General features: G+C 46.1%; 1 long non-coding RNA gene across 1 annotated transcript in view; it reads right to left on the minus strand.

Moving 5' to 3' along the window:
- LOC144891055 (uncharacterized) overlaps positions 1-10,894 on the minus strand; it is a 196,576-nt gene extending 185,682 nt beyond the window's left edge. Inside the window, exon 1 of the long non-coding RNA XR_013622692.1 lies at positions 10,822-10,894. This is a non-coding gene — a long non-coding RNA (uncharacterized LOC144891055). The remainder of the gene's footprint in view (positions 1-10,821) is intronic.
- Between the last annotated feature and the right edge of the window lie 16,382 nt (positions 10,895-27,276).

The following is a 27,276-nucleotide window of genomic DNA, read 5'->3' on the forward strand; positions in this document are numbered from 1 at the left end:
TATCACAGGTGGCGTGGCAAAATGTACGGACAGGTGCATTTGATGATTGGCTTTAGAGTCGGGTATACAAGGGTTGTTGCGTTCTGTATTAGTGGAAAACAACTGCTGCACGTCTCCAAAAGTTATTGCCGCTTCCTCTGGAGATGGTCCGTCAACTCGACAATGCTGTTTGTCATGGAGTGGTGGCTTTACGAAATTACGGCATGAAACAGCGTGCTATTGCTCGGCAGTATGGCATCACTCAAGGTCAGGTGTCAAAGATCCTGAAACGAAATGCTCAGAGGGGTGTCCCTACTCCAATACCGAGGCCAGGACGTCCCTGCAGAACCACAAGGAGGGATGATCGCGAGCTGCACCGGTTAGTCCACAATGGCCGTACCAAGTCAGCTAATCGGCTTAGGGCTGAGTGGCAGCAACTGACAAATGTGCCTGTATCCAGAAGGCTAGTCAACCAACGACTGGTTCAAGCAGGCTATCGTGCGAGTCGTCCCCTGAGAAAGCCACGCCTGACCAGACAACACCGCCAGCGCCGATTGCAGTGGGCCAGAGAGCACCGTCAATGGCAGCCAGGACACTGGAATCACGTGACCTTCAGTGACGAGTCTAGATTTCTGGTGTATCGTCAAGATGGCCGTGTCCGAGTGCGCATGAAGCCTACAACAAAGATTGTTTAGTGCCAAGAGTCCAAGCTGGAGGTGGTGGGGTGACCGTTTGGGCTGCTTTTCATGCAGGGGGCAAAACTGACCTGGTTGTTCTGAATGGAAACCTGAACCAGTTCAAGTACAGGGCCATTCTGGAAGAAACATTGCTTCCATTTGCTCGTGCAGCCTTTCGAGGAAACTTTGTCTTCCAAGATGAAAATGCACGGCCTCATCGTGCTCGCATGATCCAACACTTTCTTGCTGACCGTGGTGTAGAGCATATGGAGTGGCCTGCCATGTCCCCGGATATGAATCCGATAGAGAACTTGTGGGCAGAATTAACGCATCAAATCGACCACTTGGACCAGCAGCCGACCTCTGTGCGTGAATTGCAGCAGGCTATTGTCACTACATGGCAAGCGATTCCTGTCCAAACCTGGGCAAATCTTGTGAACAGCATGCCTCAACGTGTACGTGCTCTCCTGAATGCTCGTGGGGGTTACACGAAGTACTGAACTGTAATTTTGCTGTCCGTAATCCCAGTCGTAATTTAACTTTTGTTTTTGTTAAAAAAAATTTTGGCTAATGTGCAAAATAAAGAGATACTTCTGGAAAACGTACAGAAGTTTAACACAGTACTGTCCATGAATTGAGTTCGATATCAGTTTGCATCACTTTCAAGGATCAATTTATTTGTTTCGAAATGTTAAATGTGGTTTTTGTTTCTTTTAAAGGTCACATTAACAAAATCTAGAATAATTTCAACATAATTCCAATGAACTTTTGGTTCTAAGACATCTTGAAAAGTAAGTTCACCACCACAAAAAAAATATTCCATATTAAATGCCAAGTCTGTATATATATATATATATATATATATATACAGTCATGTGAAAAAGTAAGTACACCCCATGTAAAGTTTTGACGTTTTCAACATATTTCAACATACAGCTAATTGATCTTCATTTCAACAATATTGACAGATAAAGGTGATATAATATAACAAATGTCATGAAACATTTACAGTTTGTAGTCCATTGTATAATTTAAATAAACATAAATGCAAATTTCGCATGTGGAAAAAGTAAGTACACTCCTACACTTTCAAATACCTAAAATTAGAATCAGGTGCACCAGCTCAGGTGCAAATGATTTTAACATCGTTAGAGAGGATCTTGGAGGAACCTGTCATATTTAAACCTCAGACATTTAGTTTGGTTTGCTCTTTGTTGTTGAAGTGTGTGGCGTCACCATGCCTAGATCAAAAGAGCTCTCTGAGGCCTTCAGAAAGAAGGTTATAGATGCCTAAGTGTCTGGGAGAAGGATTTAAAAAGATCTCCAAACAATTTGAAATCAATCATTCGACTGTCCGGAAGATCATTTACAAGTGGAGAAGATTCCAAACAACTGCCAATTTGCTCAGGCCAGGCCGCCCCAGCAAGTTCAGCCCGAGAGCAGACCGCAAGATGCTGAAAGAAGTCTCGAAGAACCCCAGAATGTCATCACGAGACCTACAGGTAGCTCTTGCCACTGTTGATGTCAAAGTGCATGAGTCTACCATTAGAAAGAGGCTGCACAAATTTGATCTACATGGGAGGTGTGCCAGGAGGAAACCTTTGCTGTCCAGAAAGAACATCAGGGCAAAACTAAAGTTTGCCATTGAACACCAAGGCAAAGACCAGCACTTCTGGAACAATGTGCTCTGGACAGATGAGTCAAATGTAGAGCTATTTGGCCACAGTACCAGAAGACATGTTTGGCGAAAACCAAAGATAGCATTTGACCACAAGAACCTGATACCAACTGTAAAGCATGGTGGTGGAAATATTATTGTTTGGGGCAGCTTTGCTGCATCAGGGCCTGGGCAGCTCACCATCATATAATCCACTATGAATTCTTCATTGTACCAGAGGGTGCTTGAGGATAATGTGAGGCCATCTGTCGGAAAGCTGAAGCTCAACCGAAGGTGGACCTTGCAACATGACAATGACCTTAAACATACCAGTAAATCCACCAAGGAATGGCTGAAAAGAAAGAAATGGAGGGTTCTGGAATGGCCAAGTCAAAGCTCGGATCTAAATCCCATTGAGATGTTGGGGGGGGGGGGGGGATTTGAAACGAGCTGTGCATGCAATTGTGCATGCTGTGCAACAATTTTTTGTTGAACAAATTATTACAAAGTCAATTTTTCATTGTTTGTTGTTCAATTAGATCACCTTTATCTCTAGATACTGTTTTAATGAAGATCAAATTTGATATGTCCACATATGTTAAAAAGATTTAAAAACATTTCATGGGGTGTACTTACTTTTTCCACATGCGAAATTTGCATTTATGTTTATGTTTGTTTATGTTTATGTTTCCACATGCGAAATATATATATCTATATTGTGGCGGATCTCGACCTTGTCAACGTACTGAGGGGGGATTAAGCCCTGCTCCGCCTCGAGCTTCGAGTCCTCGAGGCCGCTACCCACTCTACACTCGTGGGGGCGGATTTCTGGGCAATTCCAGCCGCCAAACCCGTAGCCAGCACGTGGAAGGGTTTCCGGTCACGACCCGAGTACCTTCAATACACACGCTGCCGCGAGGACGGGGGCTGGACCTCACACGAGTCACGCTGGTCTTTAACGCCGAGCGGTTTGCGTGTCGCGTAACTCGTGCCGTTAATTACTATGAACCCATTGACGATCCGAGGGGGGAGGAATTGATGGGCCCAGGTGCCGGCCTCCATCCCTGCGTGGGGCCCTTCGGTCCCACGCACGATGACCAAACCGGCCACGGTCAAAGCACCTCACCTGATAAGGTTCGTGGCTCCGAAAATCCATACCTCCCCTCGAACCCGGCCGATCGCCCTTGCCGCCATACAGCGCCAACCATACTGTGCGGGTGCCGGAGGCACGAATCATGCAGGCCGGTCATTGCGAGACTGACGCAGCATCGATTCCCTCCGGTCCCCGCGGCACACAACTCACCGGGGGCTCGCGTACGCTACTCATCCCGCTAAGTTCTACCCCGGTCGGTGTCGATGCCTGGGCCCCGTCATCACGACTCGCAACCCACTCCACACTCGCACACCCAGGCGCACACGCGCCCCCCACACACTCTGTCATCGCACACTCCGGTGCACACTCTTCCTCACACTCCGGTGTGCACTCGCTCTCACACTCTGTACTCGTACTTGCACACCTCGGCGCACTCACACCTTTCACACACTCAGTCATCACACACGCCGGTGCACACTCTCTCTCCACGCACTCCGGTATGCACTCCCTCTCACACTCTGTAACACTACCACTCACACACCTCACAATGGGCCCTTCACGACCACCTGGGTCTCACCTCTCTCCCAAGCTCGCCGAGCACCCGTCCGCACCAAACACATTCCCGCCATTATGACTCACCTCAGGAATCTCCTTCCCCTGCTTCTCTGCCAGCACTTGCAAACTTTTTATTTGGTCAGCAAGCATGGCATCACGGTGCGAACACGAACTTTGCATATGTTCCATTACCTCCTCCCGTGATTCACTCCCTATCTCTCCCGTCTCTTCAACCCCAATTATTTCTTCTTTTTCCAGGGTTCCCTCCTCTATTCCCCAGTGCGCCCGACTATTTTCTCCTCCAACTCGACGATCGTCAGCGCCCCCAAAATTTCCTCTTCCAATTCGACCATCGTCGGCGCCCCCAAAATTTCCTCTTCCAATTTGACCTTCGTCGGTTTCTCTTCCTCTCGCGTCGCTACTCCCATAGCCCCAGTCAGTTTGGCCATGCTCTGCTTTAATGCCCTCTCCACGCGCTCCTCGCACCACTTCACCCCGTCGCGTACCACCGCTACCTCTTCGCTTGGCTTACGCCCAATGTCCTCCCCCATTGTGTCCATCCGAGTACTCATTTTTTTCCTTTGCACCTCAAAGAATGCTTCCCATTTAGTGAGGAATAACTCCATGTTTTTAAACATCCCTGCTTGCACAGCGGACTCGGCCTCCACCACCACGTGCGAGGCGCCGCCATTTTCTTCACCGACTGCCGCACCCTCATCAATTTCCCCCTCTACCAATTGTTCCTGCCGGTCCTCAGTCATTGGTTCTTCTACATTTCCTACTCCCACCGGCATTTGTTCGTCTTGGCCAGCCATTGCACGAACTCAAATAAATTTGGTTTTTAAAACTAAATTTCGTACGCGCTCCTAATTTTGAGTACGTAAAGCGCATTCCAGGTCCAAATATCCCACTCCCGGACACCAATTTGTTGGTGTCGGGTTCGAATCCCACAACTGACTACCAATTTGTTGTGGATCTCGAGCTCGTCGACGTACTGTATTGGGGATTAAGCCCTGCTCCCCCTCGAGCTTTGAGTCCACGAGGCCGCTACCCACTCTACACTCGTGGGGGCGGATTGCTGGGCAATTCCAGCCGCCAAACCCGCAGCTAGCACATGGAAGCGTTTCCGGTCACGACCCGAGTACCTTCGATACACACGCCGCCGCGAGGACGGGGGCTGGACCTCACACGGGTCACGCTGGTCTTTAACGCCGAGCGGTTTGCGTGTCGCATAACTCGTGCCGTTAATTACTATGAACCCGATCGAGCGGTTTTAACTCATGCAATGCGAGGCCAATGGTGAAGGGACGAAAACGGCCATGTTGGAAACAAGCAAAGTTTTATTCACAAATGTACACTGGTGAGAGAAAAGGGACACAGAAGATAAACATAACAGTCCTTACTTACGTTTTCCCAGACAAGGGCCCTCTGACTCGCTCGGGGAAGGGGAGGAAGAAGAGGACGCGCACAAAGCACGGCCGCTTAGTGCAGTCCGCCCTTGACGGCTCGTTGGGTGTTTCCCCCGAGGATGTTTGCGGCAGGGACGTCGGCCTGAGTCATGCACGAACGGGAATCCACGCAGCGTGTCCCGAAGCCAGCGAGGCAAAAGCGCATGTGCAGGGAGTCCAGGCAGGGAGATCGTCGGAGTACAGGGCCAACGAGAGAGATCCTCCTGCGAGAGCCTGAATCCCAAGAGAGCGAGGGCAAAAGAGAGACCAGAGCCAGGGAGAACAGGGGCAGCAGACAGACCAGAGCCAGGGAGAACGGGGGGGGGGGGGGGGGCAGCAGAGAGAGACCAGAGCCAGGGAGAATGGGGGGCAGCAGATAGTTCGGGGTCCGGGCCGGGTCTTATATCCCCCCGGAGCCCCAGTAGAGTGTTCCACAGGCCTCCACTGGCCGCTGGGGGTCATGTGTCATGATAGTCCCTCATCAGTTACTCCCCTTATTTCTCATTGGCCGCCGTTGCTGGCCACTCCCCTTTAGCTCCCATTGGCTGTTTGCTGCTTACCAGCCACGCCCTCCAGCTCCTCCCTCGGGCCTGCTCGACTTGCCCTAGGCCCATCACATGGCATTCCAAGCTCCAAGAGGCCTACCCTTACTTACCTGCCTCAACGCATACTTACACTGGGAAGGAGACTATACTTCACATTTAATAAGAAATAACTGACTAAACGAGACTACATGTTGTGGTGCAACTAACGAGGAGGGGGGTTACCTTTATTCCAAAAACCGCAACAATAATATATATATATATACATATATATATATATATATATATATATATATATGACTATATATATATATATATGACTATATATATATATATATATGACTATATATATGTATATATATGACTATATATATATATATATATATATATATATATATATAGCAGGAGTATCTCTCTGTCCTCAAACAACTCCCTCAGTTTTGGAGCTAGCCCTGCCAAACTTTTTGTGGAAATGTTTGGTGTCCCAGCGGGTGTTCTAACGTGGGTGGGAGGTTTCATTAATTCCCCCATACAATTATGATTTTGCATACAAACACACACACACATATATATAAATATTCACATATTATATTATATAACCGTTTGATACAAAATGGATCCTCACTATCCTCGAGGAGGCTTTTTGATGAACATTGCCTTTTATGGTCAGAGTGGAAAACTCCGGTTTCCCTTGACATTATTAACCGAGGAGTTTAAGGTGATTAAGGTGCGGGTGTTCATAATGTTGCGGGATTCGATTGATTCAGTCGTAAAGAATGCTCTCCCAGAGAAGAAGGAAAGTCGGAAGTGGAATGCAAGAGCAGAGGAGGATGAGATGGAGGAGCGGTTGCAACAGGATTGTGGGGGTTGTTGCAGGAGGAGAGATGTTCTTTGTGTGGAGGTTTTGGAACGGTGCAGCATGCTCTGAGTGCATGCTCAGTAGCATTGGCAGCAGGAAGATACAAGTGGTGGCATGATCAGATGCTGGTGGTGGTAGTGCAGATGGTGCAACAAGGCTGCTGAGATCGAGAGAGAAGAGTGGAGAAGGATACTGATGGGGGAGGGGTGTAGTTTGTCAAAGAGGGCAGTGTGGTGAGAGGTGGAAAGGGGAAGAGGTGCAAAGCAAGAGGGCTGTCAGATGCTTGTGATGGACAACTGGTGGCAGACCAAAACTCACAATTGGTATTCCCAGAGGAGACCTGTGAGAAAAGGTTGTGGCCTGACATTGTCATCTGGTCAGGTGCAACAAGACAGGTCATCTTAGGGGAATTGTCTGTACCTTGGGAAGAGAACATGGAGGAGGTGCACGAAAGGAAGAGAGGAAAGTACAGTGAGCTGGAGGCAGAGTGTCAGGAGAATGGTTGGCGAGTTTCTTGTCAGCCATTCGAGGTGGGGTGTAGAGGGTATATTGGCAATTCCTTTTCTGCATTTCTTGCTCGGCTTGGAGTGTGTGGTACAGAAAGAAGGAGGATGTGTGACAAAGTTGCCCAGGTTGCCTTGAAAGGCTCATTTTGGATTTGGAGGAAGTTTATGGAGGCACGTCGAACGGTGGAGGTTGAGGTTGTCGGTGGTGGTTCATTTCAGCCTAAAGGGGTAGTGACTGAGCGTGTAAGAGATATGGAGATGTGTGTGTGTGTGTGTGTTTTTTTTTTTTGCAGGAGTGAGTGTGGTTTTGCATGAATGTGTTTTTTTGAGTGGTGCATGTTGTAAGGGGAGGTGGTCGGTTGGTTCGGTATGGTTGTTTTGGTGTGTGTGAGTGAGTGAGTGGGTGAGGGGCTGTGGATTCTGGGAGTGGAGGTGATTTTGTTGTTGTAGTCTGTGTTGGGGGTGGGGGTATGTACGCATCCAGGTGTAGCTGCTGCATGTGGAGGTGTATGTGCCCCTGCTGGCCTACCTTAGCTGACCGTATCGAGGTTGAAGGGCCAAAACGGGATGATGCTGAGGACCTCGTCTGAGGACCCGGTCATTGAGGCACACTTGTGACCAGGTGTGTTTTGAAATTATATATATATATTGTTGCGGATCTGCCGCCGGCCTTTGACCCTTACCAAGGGGGGATTAGTCCCCTTGTCTTTGACTGACCAGCGCGACCCGGGACCTATGACGTCCCTTCCGGACAGCGCGAAATAGGGTATTAGGACCGAATTCGCTATTACCTAAATACTCACGCTGCCCTGAAGCCAGGAGATAAGCCCTGCATGAACCATGTGTGTGGATACGCTGAGCGGTTGCGTACACGTGATCCGTGCCGTTATCACTTACTAGACCCCAATTCAAGCGGTTCTTATTCGTACAGCGCTTAGTCAATGGAGAAATCACAAAGGCGATCCAATTGGGAAGCAAAGGAATAACAGGTTTAATTATTATTATTTACAATATACAATGGTTCAAGAGCAGAGACACAGAGCAATCCTTAAAACAGTCTTATACTTAATCCCAAGGACACGGGCCCGTCTCACACACACACTCACATGGGGATTGCAGATGGCAGGATGATGTTCACCAGCTCGCCACGGGATGGCTCTCATGCAGTCCTCTCCGGTCCCCGGCACGTCCTTTGTGGATGGTGAAGGCAGGAGCTCTCCGTGTGTCATCTGAATGGAGCTAGTTATCCGAGGCGAATTGGTAGGGAGCGGACTTCGACGTGGCTGACAGTTATTCACTTGCGGCTATGGCCGTGCTTACTCGCGTGGGTGAAAAGCGCAATAAGCGTTACCTTATAACGCTTACCGGCGCACCTGGCTGCGCCCGCGTACTTGGCACAGTTCAACGCCTCTTCTTCTCTCTCTCTGCGAGTCCTTAAACAACGCTCGTATCCTCCGCAAGTTCTCCAAACAACGCGCTTATCTTGCGAGTCCGAATCCTTTCTCTCTCCCCTGCGAGTCCTGGCGTGCGAGTCCTTTCACAACGAGCAAACCCCCTCAAGTCCTTCTGATCAATCCTGCTGATAAGTCCTCTCGAGGGCTTTGCGCAGCGCGTTATATAGGCACGCCCCGCGAACCTTCTCGGACTCACCAGACACGCCTCACCACGCCCTCTCACGCCATGCCGCTAGAGCCCTGATTGGCTGGTGGCTCTTACCGTCTTCCGCTGCTGCTCCCCGACCTCAACACCGGCCCCACCCTTTTTAGGCCTACCTCGTGTTACTCGACTAGTGGGCAGCCAATGCTTAACAAACTGGATCAGGGCTAGGGTGGCTGGGAAGTCGGTGGCAAGTAAAGCCTATTTTCCTGTCTTTACACAAAGCAGGCACTAAGAGGGGAAATGGCCTATTCTTACACATACAAAGACATAACTATACTACAAATGGGCCTATATGTTGTTTGTGTGACTAACTATGGGGGGCAAACCTTTAACCTTTAATGACTTAAATGTGCCAATCTCAAAACCGTAGAAATATATATATATATATATATATATATATATATATATATATATATATATGTATATATATATATATGTATATATATATATATATATGTATATATATATATATGTATATATATATATATATATATATATATATATATATATATATATATATATATATATATATATATATGTATATATATATATATATATATATATATATATATATATATATATATATATATATATATATATATATATATATATATATATATATATAATTTTTCGGACTTGGTCCTTAATGAATGTAGATTTATTGCAGATATGAGGTTGGCCAGATTTAATTCCCGTTCCTCCCCCCTAAACCAACCCTCGCCGAGACGCTTATAAATGGTTTTCCCTATTGGAGCGGGTCCCCAGCTCACCAAAGGTATAGACCCCTGCTTCTTTCCTCCCCTTCCCTTTTCTTCACCCTCCATGCGCAATGATGCGTCGGCCCAGGATGAGTCCAAGCCAAACAGAGTAGGCCAAACACGTGAGGGCTTGGGTCAACAAACAGGCCCGTCACGCAAACTCCAGCGGCTAATATTGACTCGCCACCAAAGTAAAGTTCATCGGGCTTGGGCTCACGCAGATGGCTTCGGCCAGAACAGCAAATCTCTCGAGATGAAAGCGCCTCTCCCCTCGACAACAAAAGGCAGCCCCCGTAAGTTCTCACTTGGGCCGGTTCAGGATGCAAGTGCGACGTTTGACCTTGGCGTGGCCCACGGATCCTCTTTTGCGCACGTGCGAAAACATCAGGTCAGACAGCCCCACTCTGCCCAGCCCACCTCGCATCAAAGGCTGCTGATGCCCTGCGGGGGGTATCCCTGGGCTGTCTAAAGAAAGGTACATTGAAGGCTATCCTCGAGGAGGGAGATTAAAACTAGAACGGCACTCAGTGGAGAGCTTACCTCCACCTGGTTGGCCATATCACTCAATCGTGAAGAATGACTTTAAAAAATAGACGAGCTGGATCTTCACCAATATTGAATCGATTCTTCCTTTACACACACACAACCGGTCCAACAAGTTTCGTCCAAATCCATCCACAACTTTTTGAGATATCCTTCCATGTATCGTTTTTGGCCCTATCTCCCAATGGTGAAGAATCACTTTAAAATTCTAGTAGGCCTATAGCCGTAGCCGGATCCGAATCCGGATCTTCACCAAAATCTAATCATTTCGTCCTTGTCACATACACTCCATCTCTGCCAAATTTCGTCCGAATCCGTCTACAACTTCTTGAGATATTTTGTTCACAAACAAACAAACGGACAAACAGAGAGGGTTATAAAAACATAACCTCCATCCACATTTGTTGGCGGAGGTAATAACGTTCAAAAAAAATATATTCATTTTGTTATGATTTTACAAGGGCAACCATGAAGTATTCACATTCAAGAGTTTAACAAACAATATAAAATGACGAGAAGCTTTGGAAATGTTTACACCTCCACACCTGCGTCCTCTTTGCGGGCTACGTTCCTGCGATGTGGCAGGTGGGGTGTGGGAACCCGCTTGCTAAGCCGCTTAGGTGCCGTTGTGAATGGTTCGCAAACCTGTGCCAAGTGCTTAAAGCCGACAGGTCGCGAATTGGGAGATTGGGGCGGGGTGGGGGGGTCGGAGCGGGAGGGGACGACGAAGGTGCCTGTTCCGAGCTGCGAGCCAGCGTTTGTGTATCGCGGCCATCGAGCGCACGTCAATAAAGAGCCACAGGCAAAGGGCGGTTTCGCAGCGTGTGTGTCCGCAGGCGGCGCCTCGAATCTGATGGGGCAACCGCTGCGAGAAAGCACTTTGGCTCAGGACCCCGAGGCCCCCTCTCCCCCAACATGACACGGGCCGTTTAGCTTGAAAGGGATCGCGTACAGTCAGTCCCCCGACTACGTCTCTAATGTCCCAGAAACATGAGAAGGGCGAAAGCTAACAACATATAACTAACTTCACGATTGTGAGACGCAGTCGATGGTTTCCTTTGTTTACGATGTTCTCGCCTCCAGTGGACATCGTTTCCGACCCTTGTCGAGGGCCCTTCGCGTCCGAAAAACGAAATGATTCGGAATTCTTCAGCTCTCTCTTTCCTTCGACCGCATTTATATTCATCTCGCCTCATTAACATCATTTACGCTAATTGCCTGCAAGTTCGTGTCTTTCAATCCCAGACCCCAACGCTGCCCGAGCGACGCAATGTGTGCTGCGCCTGTTCTTATATAAAACATTATTCTCTGCTCTCGTAGTGCCATCTACCGGAAAGAAGATGGCCGACAGTCGAAGGAGGCATCCAAATTACAGTAGCAGAAAAATGTATTGCACCAGTCCTTATATTTCTGCAGACCAAGGTCAATTTTATTCTTTTGTTCCATGTTTTGGTCAATTCCATGTTTTATAAGAGCTACATATAATATATTATATATATATATATATATATATATACACATACATACACACACATATACATATATACTAGCATAAAGCCCATTCAAAATAACGGTTTGGAAAAGTTTTTGACGGTACAGCCGTGAGCATGCCAAGTCTGAGGTCTGGCCTCGTGTCAGGGGTGCTTATATCATCTTTATTTGTTAGACATCCTACAGACGTAAATGAACACTCGTTTTACTCTACGCGCATTGCACATCATGTGCAGCAAATTTCAACTACCTGTGCTTTGTATTTATTGTGATTTTAAAAATACTGCTTCTGTCCACCGACCTTGAGGCTCAGTTTGCAAGCCACCGTCTCCAATTCCAATGTAAGAGGCATACCTACTCTTCTTTTGGGTCTTCGGAATCCTTGGGGTCTTTTGTGTTCTTGGGGTCTTTTCTGTCCTCTGGGTCATTTGGGTCCTTGGGATCTTTTGGGTCTTCTGGTTCATCGCCATATTTTGGGTCATTTGAGTCTTTTGTATCCTTGATCTGTATATTTGGGGTATTTAATGGTCTTCTGGGTATTTTGAGTCTTTCAGGCAATTTGAGTCCTTGGGGTCCACTGGGTCCTCAAGGTTTTTAAGGGTCTTTGGGGTCTTTTGGATTGTTTGGGTCTTTTCGATCCTTTCAGTAACAGGGATATTTTGGGTCTTCGGGCTCTTTTTGGTCTTTAAGGTTCTTTGAATCCTTTGGGTCTTTGGAGTCTTTTCGGAATTCAAGGTCTTTTTAAAAAATATTTTCGGTCTTCGGGGTATGTAAAGGTATTTGGGATGTTTTGGGTCTTTGGGGTCTTTTGGGTCTTCAGGGTATTTAGGGTATCTGGGGTCTTTGTGGTCTTTAACAGTCTTCATGGTCTTTTGGGTCTTTGAAGACTCCAAATACCCCAGGGTATTTTGGGTGTTTGGGGCCAATTGGCTCTTTAGGGTCTTCGGGGTATTTTGGGTCTTCGGAATATTTTGGGTCTTCAAGGTCTTTTGGGTCAATTGGGTCCTCAGGGTCTTTTCACTCTTTTGGGTCTTTTCAGTCTTTTGGTTCTTCTGGGTATTTTGGGTCTTCAGAGTCCTTGGGGGTCTTCTGCTTCTTTGGGGTATTTTTGGTCCTTTGGGTTGTTTGGGTCATCTGGGTCGTTTGGGTACCCAGGGTTGTTTGGGTCTTTTGGATCCTCAGGGTCTTTTGGATCTTTGGGGTCCATTGGGTCTTCCGGGTCTTTTTAGTCTTTTGGTTCTTCAGGGTATTTTGGGACTTCGGGGTCTTTGGGGTATTTTGGGTCTTCAGGGTATTTTGGATCTTTAACAGGCTTCAGGGTATTTTTGGTCTTCAGATTCTTTTAGGTCTTCAGGCTATTTTGGGTCTTTGGGGTCTTCGGGGTATTTTGGATCTTCAGAGTCCTTGGGGTCTTCTGAGTCCTTGGAGTCTTTTGGGTCCTCTTTGTAATTTGGGTCCTCGGGGTTGTTTGGGTATTTTGGATCCTAGGGGTCTTTTGTGTCCAATGGGTCTTCAGGGTCTTTTTGGGTCCATTGGGTCTTTTCAGTCTTTTGGGTCTTCAGAGTCCTTGGGGTCTTCTGTGTCCTTGGGGTCTTCTGGGTCTTTTGTGTCTTCAACAGTCTGAAGGGTTTTTTTGGTGTTTGGGGACCATTGGCTCTTTGGGATCTTCTGGGTCCTTGGGGTATTTTGGGTTCTCAGTCTTTCAGGTCTTTCAACCGGTGGACACATAGTCATGTTCAAAGATTTCACATGAAACCCCCCAAGTCAAATCCCTCCGAAAGCACTACTCAAAGCCTTTAAAACCTACCCTTATGAAGGGGGACAGACACTCTTGCACAAACACACACACACACACACACACACACACACACACACACACACACACACACACACACACACACACACACACACACACACACACACACACACACACTTACATCTCGTTTTTTCATATCTGTTCCTCACAATTCTATCTCTCTCTTACTTACTTACACACACACACACACACACACACACACACACACACACACACACACACACACACACACACACACACACACACACACACACACACACACACACACACACTTAATTAATTGTACAGTATCGGTTGTTCCTAAACTTAAATATAAATAATTTAAAGGATTGTTGTAAATGATGTTAATTTCGCAACATCCCATATTCAACTTTATTTCAATTGCAAATCTCAAACATAGTTTCTCCACCTAAAGCAAGAACGTTAACCCGTAAGCAATTGACTAGTTTCCCGACTGCATGGATCATCAGCTGGGCACCGTTCTTCCTCGAGGTTTCGATCCTTTCAGACACACACACACACACACACACACACACACACACACACACACACACACACACACACACACACACACACACACACACACACACCGTTTTATATGGTAGGTACATAATATATAGATATACATATATAAATATATAAATATATACGTACATACATGTATATATAAATATATATACATATATACCACATGGCCAAATGTATGTGGACACCCGAACATCACACCCGTATGTGCTCGTCGAACATCTCATTCCAAAATTTTGGGCATTAATATGGAGTTGGTCCCCCCCTTTGCTGCTATAAAAGCCTTCACTCTTCTGGGAAGGCTTTCCACGAGATGTTGGAACATTGCTGCAGAGATTTGCTTCCACTCAGCCACAAGCGCATTCGTGAGGACGGGCACTGATGTTGGGCGATTAGGCTTGGCTCAAAGTCGGCGTTCCAATTCATCCCAAAGGTGTTTGATGGGGTTGAGGTCAGGGCTCTGTGCAGGTCAGTCAAGTTCTTCCACACTGATCTCGAGAAACCATTTCTGTATGGACTTCGCTTTATGCATGGGGGCATTGTCATGCCAAAACAGGAAAGGCCTACCCCAAACTGTTACCACAATGTTGGAAGCACACAATCGTCTAGAATGTCATTGCATGCTGCAGCATTAAGATTTCCCTTTACTAGAACTAAGGGGCCCAGCCCAAACCATGAAAAACAGACCCAGACCATCATTCCTCCTCCACCAAACTTTGCAGGTGGCATTGTGCATTCAGGCAGGTAGTGTTCTCCAAACCCAGATTTGTCCGTCGGAATGCCAGATTGTGAAGCGTGATTCATCACTCCCGAGAACGCATTTCCACTGCTCTAGAGTCCAATGGCGGAGAACTTGACACCATTCCAGCCGATGCTTGGGATTGTGCATCGTGATCTTCGGCTTGTGTGCGGCTGCTCGGCCATGGAAACACATTTCATGAAGCTCCCGACAAGCAGTTGTTGTGCTGACGTTGCTTCCAGAGGCAGTTTGGAACTCAGTAGTGAGTGTTGCAACCGAGGACAGACGATTTTTACGCGCTACGCGCTTCAGCACTCGGCGGTCCCATTCTGTGAGCTTGTGTGGCCTACCACTTTGCGGCTGAGCTGTTGTTGCTCCTAGACGTTTCCACTTCACAATAATAGCAGTTACAGTTGACAGGGGCAGCTCTAGCAGGGCAGAAATTTGACGAACTGACTTGTTGGAAAGGTGGCATCCTATGAGGGTGCCACGGTGAAAGTCACTGAGCTCTTCAGTATGGCCCATTCTACTGCCAATGTTTGTCTATGTAGATTGCATGACTGTGTGCTTGATTATATATCCATGTCAGCAATGGGTGTGGCTGAAACAGCCAAATCCACTAATTGTCCCCCGTCGCACCGCGGAGCGAAAGGGGGACTATGGTTTTCCCCTCCGTCCGTGTGTGCGTCTGTGCGTGCATGTGTGCGTTGAATCTTGTGAGCGGAATATCTTGAAAAATAAACGAACTACTAACTTCTAATCTGGTGTGTGAGTGTATCTATTGTTACATATTTATGGGAATGTATGTGAATTATTATTCAGGTCTTTGCTTATCAATGTGTAGTCGATTAAGGGTTGTTGTGGTTGGAGGGTCAGGAGCCCTTCTGGAAAAAGAGACCGGAAACGGAAGAGAAAAGACACGAGGTCGAGAGAAGCGACGAGGATTCTTCTTCCTCGCCCCGCTCCGACGAGAGGTGGGATCGATATTGAGCCGTGTGGAAAAGCGGCGTTCCCGAGCCCGTCTGGCGAGAGGAGTTACCGGGACGGATACCTGCCCGGTGGACACGTCAAGCTGCCGTGTGGCCGTGCACCGACCCAGCGTCTGGCACCGTTCGCGGCACCATCTACAAAGACGCGTACGGGTCGCACGTTGGGGCCTAACACGCTTTGCAAGCGGCGTGTGGCTTTTGCCTGCTGTACAGTACCCGCTTTGCGTGGCCAAGAGGGGGCTGCAACCTTGGTTCCCGGTACGATACATGCCCGGTGGAAAAACGTCCACCCGGGGTTCGTTCAACCGCCCGAGTGCGGCGAAGCCGACCATCATCTTGGTCAGGAGGGGCCCAGAGACATTGTGAGGGACAGAGACCAAAGGGGGTCGTGAGTACAAAAGGGGACACACGTATGTAAGATGGCCATCTTAATCATCTAGGGGATTGATTGTTGAGTGTGAATTGTGGATTGTGGATTGCTCGGGGAATATATCCTTGATTGTATCATTGAAATTGTATGGTATCATTACCATTGAAATATATCATTGAAAATCAGTTTTCTCTTGGGTGGAATTCCTAGGGATTGCGTTGCGAAAGCGCATATATAATACCACTGTCTGGCGAAGTTCCTCTCACGGTCCGGGGGTCACCGAGACCAGGTAGTCACCGAGGGGACCACGTAACAGAATTGGGGGCTCGTCCAAATTACGATTTGCGGATTCGCAATTGGGTCTACGTCCGGGATCTAAAATTGTATAAAATAATAAAATAATATTTTTATTAATTAAAATTTATTAATTAAGTATTAATTGGTAAATTTTTGGGGAAATTGGGGGTAAAGTATTGGGTGAAGGTTAACAGGTGTTAACGATAGGCACCATGGCGTTTGTGGCACAGAACTTTGCGGTAACCCCGAGTGAGGCACAGTTCCGAGCGTTACTAAAGTCGGACCTCTTGAAATTGGCCAAACATTTTAACTTGGAGGTCCGAACTAATTTGAGGAAGGCAGAGTTGCAGGCCACGGTGATACAATCCATGGTGGGATTAGGAACATGGGACGAGTTAGCCTGGGAGTGGCTACCCGAAGAACCAGAAGACGTTGAGCTCCGGAAACTGAAGTTGCAATTACGGAGCCAGGAACGGATCAAAGAAGAAGAAAGGAAAGCAGAAAAGGAAAGAGCAGAAGAGGAAAGGAAAGCAGAAGAGAGGAGAGAAGAGAAACAAGCAGAGGAAAGGAGAGTGGAACGAGAACTCCAGGAAAGGTTAAAAGAAGAAGAAAGGAAAGCAGAAAAGGAAAGAGCAGAAGAAGAAAGGAAAGCAGAAAAGGAAAGAGCAGAAGAAGAAAGGAAAGCAGAAAAGGAAAGAGCAGAAGAAGAAAGGAAAGCAGAAAAGGAAAGAGCAGAAGAAGAAAGGAAAGCAGAAAAGGAAAGATCAGAAGAGGAAAGGAAAGCAGAAGAGAGGAGAGAAGAGAAACAAGCAGAGGAAAGGAGAGTGGAACGAGAACTTCAGGAAAGGTTAGAAGGAAGAAAAGCAGAGGAGAGGAGAGCTGCAAGGGAACTCGAAGCAGAGGAGAGAAAAGCAGAAAGGGAATTAAAGGAACGTGACATGGAGCTTCGGCAGGAAATTAAATTCAAGGAGCTGGAGTTAATGAGAGAACGGGGAGAGGCACCACCCTTGCTGACGGGGTCGACACCTAACCAGAAAACCTGGGATGTGGGCAGACATGTGAGGCTGGTTCCACCGTTCAGTGAAAAGGAAGTCGCGAAATTTTTTCCACACTTTGAGAAAGTGGCTCGACAATTAAACTGGCCGGAGGAGGCCTGGACCATACTAGTGCAAAGTGTGCTGGTGGGAAAAGCTCAAGAGATTTATTCGGCGCTACCAATGGACCAATGTGCAGATTATGAGGTACTGAAGAAGCACATCCTCAAAGCCTATGAGTTGGTTCCGGAAGCTTACAGGCAAAAATTCAGGAATGCCAGGAAGAGGGAGAGTGAGACCCATGTGGAGTTTGCCAGAGTGAAAGAAAACATGTTTGATCGGTGGTGTGAGTCAAAAGGAGTCGGGAAAGACTTCGAAACATTGCGTGACTTGATCCTGGTGGAGGAATTTCAGCAGTGTGTCCACGAGGACATCAAAGTGTACCTGCAGGAAAAGAAAGTACCAAAGTTGTGGGACGCAGCCACCATGGCAGATGATTATGCCTTAACCCACCGAATAGGGGTCCACGAACCTAACTCCTCGCCTAAATCTCCGCAGGGGAGGTGGGGAACAGCAGGTGCGGAGAACGACAATACATGGCGGCGGCCTCGAGAGGATTATGGGGACAACGCGGATACCCCACCTGTTAGAAATCAGAGGGATGCGGGCCCAAGACAAACTTATATTTCGGGGGGCCCGAGGCAGACCACGAGTTTTTCCTCCGGGCCTACTTGCGCTTTTTGCAAGAAACCTGGACACTTGATGTCCAGTTGTTACCGCATGAAAAGGGAAGACCCAGAGCGGAGTCCGACTATTACGACTCCAAATGCAATGGCCATTGTGAGAAATCGCCATCAAAAGGGTTACCAACCATTTATTTCAGAGGGGTTTGTGTCACTGGATGGAGCCTCGACTAACCGGAGACCGGTTAGGATATTGAGGGACACAGGAGCACATCAATCTTTAATGCTTGAAGGCATTTTGCCATGGTCCGAGGAGACGGCAACGGGGGATAGTGTTCGTTTACAGGGGCTCGGGGGCGGTGTTAGTGCTCCACTTCATGTCATCCATTTGGAGTCCGATTTGGTGTCAGGACCAGTCACCGTCAGTTTACAAGCCACACTTCCTGTAGAGGGTGTATCTGTGGTTATCGGGAATGATTTGGCCAGGGGTCAAGTTTATGGTAACCTGAGGGTTGGTAAAGAGCCCAGCAGGGAAAATAACACCACACCAGCTCGGGATGGCGACAAAAGTACCAAGTTATTTGTAGGGGGACTGAACTTCAAAACGGAGGAAGAAGTTCTGACCTCTGTCTTCAACAGATATGGGCCGCTGGTGGAAGTGCGGTTGGTAAGAGACAGGGAAACGCAACAGTCAAGAGGGTTCGGCTTTGTCACGTTTGCAAGCACAAAAGACGCCAGAGAGGCAGAGAAGAATTGGAATGGCAAGGATTTGGAGGGTCGGACTATAACAGTAGAGAAGGCATTTCGTAGGCGTCGAGAGGTCTACAGGAGAGTACAACTGGGCGGTAGTTTTGGTGGTAGCCGCAATCAATATTATTATGGAGGCTCCCTGAGTTACGGCAGCTCCCGAAGGAAGGATTGTCAAAGTAGTGGCCGAGAAGGAGACCGCTATTCATGGGACTACAGGGACAAGCGGTCCCACCATAATTATTAGGGAAGTTCTGAAAAGCCGAAGCACTGAATGCGGCGGAGCCGCCGAGCCAAGATTCCTACACGGATTAACCGTGAACGCCACATTCCTAAAGGCGTCCATGTAGTGAACTTTCATGCACGGACTAACCGTGAACTCCACGTTCCTCAAGGCGCCCATGTAGAGAACTTTCCTGCACGGACTAACCGTGAACTCCACGTTCCTAAAGGCATCCATGTAGTGAATACTCGGCTTGGCCTCCCGGAAAAAGTGCTATCGAGTTGCTTAACTTTGGATCTTTGATCAACCCCTTAACCTTCATTCACAAGAAACTGACAGTCAAAGTCAGAGGGTCATGAGATGGAGTTTGGCTTGGCAGGAGTCCAACGGGAAATTGAACATGTAAAGGGCAGGGACAATGTCGTTGCTGGTGCTTTGTCCAGAGTGAATTACCTTTGAAAATCTCTGGGGGTTGTGTGAAATTTTGTTGCTTTATTTTTAAGTGATAACTGTGCCCGGGGGGGAACTGGTAATGTAAAGGGGGTTGAGTTATCTGGTTTGTTTATCCAAGTTGGCCGGCAAAGAAAGTTTTCGCTGGGTTCAAACTGTCTTTCTTGAAGGGGGGGAGTGTTACATATTTATGGGAATGTATGTGAATTATTATTCAGGTCTTTGCTTATCAATGTGTAGTCGATTAAGGGTTGTTGTGGTTGGAGGGTCAGGAGCCCTTCTGGAAAAAGAGACCGGAAACGGAAGAGAAAAGACACGAGGTCGAGAGAAGCGACGAGGATTCTTCTTCCTCGCCCCGCTCCGACGAGAGGTGGGATCGATATTGAGCCGTGTGGAAAAGCGGCGTTCCCGAGCCCGTCTGGCGAGAGGAGTTACCGGGACGGATACCTGCCCGGTGGACACGTCAAGCTGCCATGTGGCCGTGCACCGACCCAGCGTCTGGCACCGTTCGCGGCACCGTCTACAAAGACGTGTACGGGTCGCACGTTGGGGCCTAACACGCTTTGCAAGCGGCGTGTGGTTTTTGCCTGCTGTACAGTACCCGCTTCGCGTGGCCAAGAGGGGGCTGCAACCTTGGTTCCCGGTACGATACATGCCCGGTGGAAAAACGTCCACCCGGGGTTCGTTCAACCGCCCGAGTGCGGCGAAGCCGACCATCATCTTGGTCAGGAGGGGCCCAGAGACATTGTGAGGGACAGAGACCAAAGGGGGTCGTGAGTACAAAAGGGGACACACGTATGTAAGATGGCCATCTTAATCATCTAGGGGATTGATTGTTGAGTGTGAATTGTGGATTGTGGATTGCTCGGGGAATATATCCTTGATTGTATCATTGAAATTGTATGGTATCATTACCATTGAAATATATCATTGAAAATCAGTTTTCTCTTGGGTGGAATTCCTAGGGATTGCGTTGCGAAAGCGCATATATAATACCACTGTCTGGCGAAGTTCCTCTCACGGTCCCGGGGTCACCGAGACCAGGTAGTCACCGAGGGGACCACGTAACACTATGCATAAAGAAGAACGCTATTGAAAATTGGGTCACCACATCAAAATCCAAGATGACCACCGCCATGTATGTCTGAACCTTGTGAGCGGAATATCTTGAAAAATAAGCGAAGTACCTACTTCTAATCTGGTGTGTGGGTGTATCTCGGCATAAGGAAGAACGCTAGTGAAAATTGGGTCGCCACGTCAAAATCCAAGATGGCCGCCACCATATATGTCTGAACCTTGTGAGCGGAATATCTTGAAAAATAAACGAACTACTAACTTCTAATCTGGTGTGTGGGTGTGCCTCCAACCCACTCGCAAATATTATCGACTCTTCCATGTTTCCTGCGTCTTCCACATTGTCAACTCACATCACTTCACCGACGGGGGACCTAGGCGTAATGCTTGCTAGAAGGGGTGTCCGCCTGCTTTTGGCCATGTGGTGTGTGTATATATATATATATACTAGCTTGGCTCGGCTCGCAACGCTCGCCTCACCACGTGTCGTTACAGAGAAACGGGCTTGTTTTAGCTGAGGATAATGACTATACCTGAGTTGCTGTGTTGTCATGATTTACACCAATCATAATACAAACAATTATTTTGCACAAATTTATTTGTCGTGTTTGTGATATTACATTTTTATAAGCAATTTAGGTTGAAGATATAGGTTGAAATATTTTTTTTTTTAAAGAACCCCTCAGCACATATGTGCTGAGGCTGAGGGGGTTTTTTGCTGAGGGTTTTTTTGTTTATTTTTTTTTTCATTCGCACAATCACAGCTCTTCGGATCTCGGCCTTGCCCCTTCTGTGTCTCTTTCCAGTCGGGGTAATCAGTATTAGTCCTTCATGCATGGTTTCCGGTGGTTTTATTCTTAATTGGTGTAGTTTAATGGAAGATTTTGGCTAGTGTCTGGAGCGGTGTCATGAGGAACAACATCCTACATTTGGTGAACATAAGGTATAGATTACAGAGGTATTGACACACAGGGGATAAAAAAAAAAAAAAAACAACTAATTAACATGACCCCACCTCTCGTGATGGGAACGAAGATACACCTTACACGACATCCCGGCTAAACAAGTACTTATTACATGGTGGTTCTTCTTCTTCATCATAACATACGGAACATGCTAATTTATGCAAATCTACCTGGTTCTAAGTTATCACTACCCCCTGTAAACATAACTGTATATATATATATATACATATATATATATATATATATATATATATATATATATATATATATATATATATATAATTATATATATATATATATATATATATATATATATATGTATATATATATATATATATATATATATATATATATATATATATATATATATATATATATATATATATATAACTGTGAGAAATAATGGAAACTCCACAGTACGAGCAGGGTGTCTCATTTGCATTAAACTAGGGCATGCCCGTACGTGGGTGCCCGTTCCTTGCCAAAAAAAAAAAAAAACGCTACCCGTACGCTCTACCCCGCCCGTACGCCCGTACGCCCGTAAACAAAAAAAACAACGCTCTTCGCTTCCGCCCTTCGCTCTGGGAGAAATAATGCGCATAAGAAATCGAGAAATTATTATTTTCTCCGGAAGAAATCGAATTACGAACCGTAATGGCGCACGCGCTCGGCTCGGCTCGCTCTCACATCGGCCACGCCTACGCAACAACGCGTTCTGTGATTGGCTGCCGGAAGTGAAGTCTTCACTGTCCGGAAGGTCGCAAATCGCAGTTACGATGAATCGCAAATTAGTTTTAATTAGTTTTAAAACATAGTTTAACGCCAACATAGTTTGCCAACGTGAAATAAATGAATACGCTCTCAAATGTGCCGTCCGAGGCAGAGTCTGTTCGGCACGTTCGGCACACGTGATAGCTCGCTGCTCTCTGATTGGTTGAATCGTTTTTTGGACATAGCTCGGTAACTACTTGTCCGATTAATATGAAACCTTGAAAAGGCACATCCTCGGGTCCCCAGCAATATACCTGGCAAGTTTAAAGTATATCGGACCCGTGGTTGTCGAGAAACAGCGGTCACAGACATACAGACATACAAACATACAAACATACATACATACATACATACATACATACACACAGAGATTACTGGAATTATAGATAGATAAATAATCGGGAGATTAAATCAGACGCGGACAGAATCAGAGTCGTCCCCAAGTACCAAGTATGAAGTCTTCTTCCGCTGAACTTGGGGACGACTAAGAAGAAGACCTTTGTTGGTTGAAAGCTTGTCGAAAATTAAAGATCGACCGTCCTGAAGCTACGTCCACGTCTGATTTAATCTCCCGATTATATGTATATATATATATATATGTATATATATATGTATATATATATATATATATATATATATATATATATATATATGTACATACACATACACACACAGTGCTTTCAAAAGTATTCACACCCTTTGACCTTTTCCACATTTTGTTGTGTTACTGCCTGAATTTAAAATGGATTAAATTTAAATTTTCTGTCACTGACCTACACATAATACCCCATAATGTGAAAGTGGATTTTTTTTTAAAGAATTCTTTTTACAAAATAGTGAAAAATTAAAAGCTGAAATATCTTGAGTCAATAACTATTCAACCCTCTTTGCTATGACATTCCAAATTGAGCTCAGGTGCATCCAATTTATTTTGATAATCCTTGAGATGCCTCTTCAACTTCATTGGAGTCCACCTGTGGCCTATAAAATTGAATGGACATGATTTAGAAAGAAATGCATCTTTCTATACGAGGTCCCACAGTTGACAGTGCATGTCAGAGCAGAGACTCTGTCCTTAAGTCCAAGGAACTGTTCATACGTATAACCCTGATATAGAATTGTGAAGGAGGCATAGATCTGGGGAAGGGTATAAAACAATTTCTAGAGTGTTGAAAGTTCCCGAGAGTGCAGTGAGCTCCATTATTAGGAAATTGAAAGAATACGGAACTACCCAGAATCTTCCTAGAGCTGCCTGTCTGACCAAACTGAGCAACTAGGACAGAACTACAGAGTTCCTTGGCTGAGATGGGAGAACCTGCCAGAAGGACAAAATTCTCTGCAGCCCTTCGCAAATCTAGGCTTTATGGGAGAGTGGCCAGACAGAAGCTACTCCTGAGAAAAAGGCACATGAGTGCATGCCTGGAGTTTGCAAAAAGGCACGTGAAAGACTCCAAAAGCATGAGGCAAAATATTCTGTGGTCTGACGAGACGAAAATTGAACTCTTTAGCCTGAATCCAAAGCACTATGTCTGGCGGAAACCGAGCACAGCTCATCACCCATCCAATACCATCCCTACCCTACTTGACAGAGCTTGAGCGAACCTGAAAGGAAGAAAGAGAAACTCCCAAATTGCAGATGTGCAAAGCTGATACAGACATACCCAAGAAGACTCAAAGCTGTAATTGCTGCCAAAGGTGCATCTACGAGGTATCGACTCAGGGGGTTGAATACTTATGTAAATTTGCTCTTTCTGTATTTTATTTTTAATTATTTTGTAAAAGTTACCAAAAGAAGAAATTCCACTTTAACATTATGGGACATTATGGGATATTATGTGTAGATCAGTGACCAAAAAAATCTCAATTTAACCCATTAACATTTCAGGCGATAACACAACAAAATGTGACAAATGTCAAGGGGTGTGAATACTTTCTCAAGGCACTGTACAGGGTGTTTGAAAAGACTCGGCCAACTTTGATAATATATTGAGAACCACAAATGATACAACGATACCCTTTGGTTTATGATAGAAACTCAAAGTTTTGTGCACACCATCAAGAGACTTCAATGTGAGCTCCATTTGTCGCATGCAGGACATCAAGGCGGTTCACGAGTTCTTGTCATGTTCGGCTCAGCATGTTTGCCTTCACCAGTGTGCATGCAGCTGTGATCCAAGACCGAAGATCCTGCAGATTTGCCACCTCGGTGTTGTAGACATCATCTTTGGAAAACCCCCGCAGAAAGAAAATCAGGGGGGGGGGGGGGCATGTCTGGTGATCGTGGAAACCAGGCAGTTGATCCAACTTGGCCAATCCAGCAACCTGGAAATTTTTCATTCAGGACAGCTCCAATGACTAAGGCCCAATGAGGGGGAGCACAATCCTTTTGAGAAATTATATCGTGTTACAGGTCTTCAATGTGTGGGAAAGTGAATCCTTCCCACATGTTCATGTAAATTGTTGAGGTCACTGTGCCCTCCGCAGAGAAAAATGGACCCAACAAGTGGTCATGGAGAAGGCCACACCACACATTGACCTTTGGACTGTCGCGTTTGTGTTCAATGACCACGTGGGGGTTTTCAGAGCCCCAGATCCTCACATTGTGCCAGTTGACCTTCTTAAATACATGAAAATAAGCCTCGTCTGTGAACCTGACCTTTTTCAGGTAATCTTCATCATCCTCTATACGACTGAGCATTTACAAGGCAAACGCCTTGCGTTTGGGACTGTCATTTGGTTTGAGTTCAGAATCTGCACCTGAAAAGAATAAAGCTTCCATCGTTTATGAAAAATCCTGTGTACAGTGGGTGGTGGTTGGTAGTCCCAGTTCTCTGGATGCACATAGGATTGATTTTCTGGGATTTTGTTGAAATGATTCATACACTCCTTCAACGTCTGCTGCACTTGTGCTTGGTTGACCGGTACTTTTCTGTTGCAGACAACTTCCAGTCTCCTTAAACCCCTTGTACCACTCTCTGATACTAGTCCGCAATGGCAGATTCCTTTCATACTTTGTACAGAAATTACTCTGAACTTGTCGGATCTCCTCTTGATGAACCATTAAATGCACTTCACTTTCTTCTGTGGAGTTGCCATTTTAGTTTACATTAAACCACCAGACTTAAAAATAAAGAAAACTTTATGAGTTTCTGCATCATATACAGTAAAACAAAGGGTATTGTCGTTTCATTTGTGGTACTAAATATATTAAGAACCAAAATTGTCCAGGTCTTTTTGGAACACTCTGTATGTATGTTTGTATGTATGTGTATATATATAGACTAGGAGGTACTACCTCGATAGTAAGACTAGGATGTACTACCTAGATGTTGGCTGATGTAATACTTGCAAAATATTGCATCATCTTTTCATGAAGAAAAATAAACTAAAAGGGCTGAATTCACTTTTCCTTACGCTTCAGTCAGTTTCCTTAAACATCTTTAATGTGTGCTTCATACCTGTGTCCCTACTCAATGAGCAAGAAGGTGAAACTTGCACCATTGAAGAAAACTTTCATTGTTTCCTTTAGTGAAGATCGACTTGGTTGGCATCAAATTGGAACAAATGTGCCTTTAACCAGTCAGCTGCCGCTCGACTTCCGAATAGGCACAATGAAGGGCCAAAAGGGACAATGACAAACTTCAAATTAGGAAGATCTAATATACAAGCACCTGCACCTCAATAAAAGAGCGGCATCATTGACAGATATGAAGCAGGTGTGAGTGGACCATCCTGGAGTGACCGCTAGCAGCTGTACTGTCTGGAATCTCATTGTGGGCATCGCTCTCCGTGCTTATAGGTCCCAAAAGAAGTCGTTTCTGACAAATTGGAAGAAAACGAGAATCGCGCTCGAGAAATGGGCCCTGGAGCGTGTGTATTGGACAGAAAGTCAATGCAAATCGGTTATGTCACGACAAGAGTCGAAAGTGCAACCTTGTATTGCTTAGACGGGCAGCAGTTCTTGTGGAGATAAACTGGAAAATAATTCCAACCTGACTGCTTGAGGTATACCCTCCAATATCGGGGGGTGTGCATCATGCTCAACTTTGTTCTTGCACTGTGAAACCTCAGGAATACATCCAGTCCTGAAAGAGCAACTAAACGAGGATAAAAGCTCTCTCTCCAGGATGGCCGAAAGCTTCATTTTCAAACAACTCTGCATCCAACCAGACATCCAAACTGGTGTTCCATCATGTTGATTTCAATAAGTTGAAACTTGTATTGCAAATGGACAGCTTTTCCAACTGATCTATCCACATTCTTCAATTTAAGGTGAAAGACCACCTGCATGATATTAGAATTCACCTCATGTATTGGCCTGATGAATCGGCATGCATGCAAAATACTAGGAAGATGGTTTATAGCGAAGTTGATATTCAAACCTATGGTAGACATATCAGAGGCAACTGTGCATACCTCTAGACCACCCTGGTTCGTCAAATACAAACGAAAAACGTTCCCCAGACCACCTTGCAGAAAAGTGGGAAAATTGGAGCCGTTGAAGAAAAAGGGACAAGGACAATAATATTCTTGAAATTGCAGGAGACCCCAATTTTTTTTTTAAATAAAGGTGATGCAGTAATTGTTTTTTTCTCACCACTGGAAATGCATTGCAAAATAGCATCACAGCTCATAGCCCTTTATGGGTCATTCTCCAAGGTAATTTAAGGCAAATGTACTTATTTTAGGCCGAGATGCGTTTGGCTTCTCAACATGCAATCTTTGTCTGCTTTGTGAATGCATTTTAGCAATAGCCATTTTATACGGCTGAAAGGGATGTGTCCGATGTGTTGGTAAAGGCAGGGATGAGGATGTCGTGCCGGGTT

The sequence above is a fragment of the Myxine glutinosa genome, chromosome 2 (genome assembly GCF_964187855.1).
Source record: "Myxine glutinosa chromosome 2, kmMyxGlut1.1, whole genome shotgun sequence".
NCBI classification, from domain to species: Eukaryota; Metazoa; Chordata; class Myxini; order Myxiniformes; family Myxinidae; genus Myxine; species Myxine glutinosa.